Source organism: Rousettus aegyptiacus, unplaced genomic scaffold, assembly GCF_014176215.1.
Source record: "Rousettus aegyptiacus isolate mRouAeg1 unplaced genomic scaffold, mRouAeg1.p scaffold_m13_p_1, whole genome shotgun sequence".
Taxonomy (NCBI): domain Eukaryota; kingdom Metazoa; phylum Chordata; class Mammalia; order Chiroptera; family Pteropodidae; genus Rousettus; species Rousettus aegyptiacus.
Window position 1 is genome coordinate 103,108,730 of NW_023416284.1, and position 2,720 is coordinate 103,111,449.

General features: G+C 35.1%; 1 pseudogene; it reads left to right on the forward strand.

Moving 5' to 3' along the window:
- Positions 1-617: 617 nt before the first annotated feature.
- LOC107517788 lies at positions 618-1,126 on the forward strand (annotated as a pseudogene).
- Positions 1,127-2,720: the final 1,594 nt, after the last annotated feature.

The window sequence follows — 2,720 nt, forward strand, 5'->3', positions numbered from 1 at the left end:
GAGCCTTTGTTTTTCATTGTTAACTGTGGAGTGTCTTGCCTGCCAGGTAGATAGATACACAGTCCAGGGACTGAAGAAAAAAGGAAATATTAATATAATATGGGGCCTGTGTCTGGGGCTTTATAGTTTTCCCATATACTTTATCTTATTGAACAAAGTTAATATTGTTATTTTGCATTCTCCTGCCAGCTCTGTAGAGGGTCTTGGACTCCCTTATGGGTGAGCCAGCCACATCAGCATCACCCGGACACTTAGAAACCCAGAATCTCAGCTGCCTCCTCCCCAGCTGCTGAATCATAATCTGCATTTCAACAACATTCCCAGTGCACAGTTCATTTCAGGAAGCTCTAATCTAGAAAACATTTAACTCTTTAACTCAACAGTTGACTAGGATCGCTGACTATCTCCAGATGTCTTTTAATTTAATTGAGACTGTATTCACGACTACAACATTCAGAATAAGTTTACTACATGTTCTTGGTGGTGTGCAATGTGACTTTTGGAAGCATTAGGTTTACTGAAATGAGAGTAGATAGAGGTATTTTTTTTCTTCAAGACATTTATGTTTTCTTTTTCAAGCTCTGTGTTTGGGCTGTAAATCACCACATGGGTTCAGCATGCTCATCAACAAGTGTTAATTCTGCTTGGGGCCCCTATACACTGGCCACAGCATCATGTCCATCTGTAACGATCGCAAGGGGTACAGGTTCTGTAAATCCAAGTGTCATAAAAACTTTAAAAAGAAGCATAATCCTTGCAACGTCAGGTGGACCAAAGCATTCCATAAAGTAGCTGATAAAGAGATAACAGAGGATAATTCATTTGGGTTTGAAAAACATGAAAATGAACCTGTCAAATACTAGAAGAGCTGTGGAATAAAACTATTGATGCAATTAAGAGAGACGAAGGGATCAAACAAATGCCATACTAAGTTTACAAGGAATAGTTTGAAGAAAAATAAAGAACTACAGAAAGTTCAGGACATCAAATAAGTCAAGCTAAACTTCTCACCCAGCCCCCTTTCGCATCCAAAGGAAAGCAGCTGGAAAACAAAATGGTACAGAAATTACAACAAGATGTGGGCATAGAAGATAAAAAATCTTACTGTCTGCAACCGTTTCTATAAGTGCATTTGAAAATCTCCTTTAGAGACAGAGCATTTAAACTATTGATTTATTTTTTACATAAGGTGACTCAAATGAATAGGTAATTAAAAATACATCTCTTCTACATTGCTCTCTGCAAAACATCAGATATTATAAATGCTAGATTACATCTCAATGTTACATCTTCACTGATAGATATACTTATGTAAATATAGAAGTGAATTATAGAAATAAAATGGTCATGCTACATGGATACTGGCACCAGACATCATTTATATGATAATTAAAAACAAAAATTCATGGCTAATGATATACAAAATAAAATTTTCATTGCAGTAAAAAAAAAAAAAATGTTTATGTTTTATTATTCTTTGAACCTCTCAATTCTGTGCAAAACTATGAAATGTTTTCCAGTCAGTAATACAGAAGATCAGGTTGTTAAAGGCAGAGGCGGGAACTCCTACCTTTTAAAAAATGTATAGGATTGTGTTTAATGGAGCTTGTTCATTACTCTGTTATTTGGTTCTACACTTAGCTGAGACCTACTACCCACAATGAAGATTTTGGTCAATATATAGCTTTACAACATTTTGTTATTCATATATTGTTACATTTATACTCATAATGGATTGTTAGTTAATAACTCAGAAACAAAAGAATACCAATGACAAAGTACAAGATTATCATATATGACTATGGAAAGAGTTTGAGGTCCAAAAATATTGGATAGGCTGCAATAAGAGGAATTTGCTAGGATATCCTCAATCTTCTTTCAAATTCTCTTACTTTCCAAATTTTTCCTTCTGTTTCTACTGTACTACCCGTGAAAATCTGCTGTCAGGGAATTTGCTTATAATTTACATCCAGACAAGACTGAAGGATTTAGTGTTATAACCATTGGCTCATTTTAATACAAGAAAAAATTTCAGATACTTTTGAAATGTGAGGGATTGAGAATAAATTGGAGATATATTTTGATAGGTTGAAAAAATCTTATGTTGCCTTTGAAACTACCATCCACTTTATCTACTTCTAAGTCCAGTGTAGCTGCCAGGGTTTTTAACAGTAAGAAGATGATCGAGGATATCAGTGGTGTCAGTGTCAGCATGGAAGGAGATAGCATGGAACACAGCTCTCTGTCCTTGACTGTATTAGAAATTTTTATACTAATGAAGACCCACTTGTCAAATTTCCACATGACATGAAACCAATAAGAGAGTTGGGTAGGTTGACTAGCACTAGATTATAATCCAAAAGAAAAAAGGTTACTAAAAGTTTAATTTAACTTTTTACAGGGACAAAATAAATCACACTCGAAATCCAAAATCCCACCACACCACAGGAAAAGATGGGTGAGATGTAGTTACCTAAAGTGCTAATTGCTTCATTTATAGAAGTAGAGGGTCTAGAATAGCAGGTGCTAGTTCTCTCTTCTGTATTTGTCATGGAGTCTGATGCATTTTAAAGGTTCGTTGAAAAACCTGGAAAAGAGACTATCAACCAGGAGGTGGAAGGTTTTTTGAAAATATCAACTGGAAAATTTGAACTGGAGATGTTAAAATTGGAAAAGGGAAGACTCAGGAGTAAGAGATTTATCCTCATATTTGTAAAGCG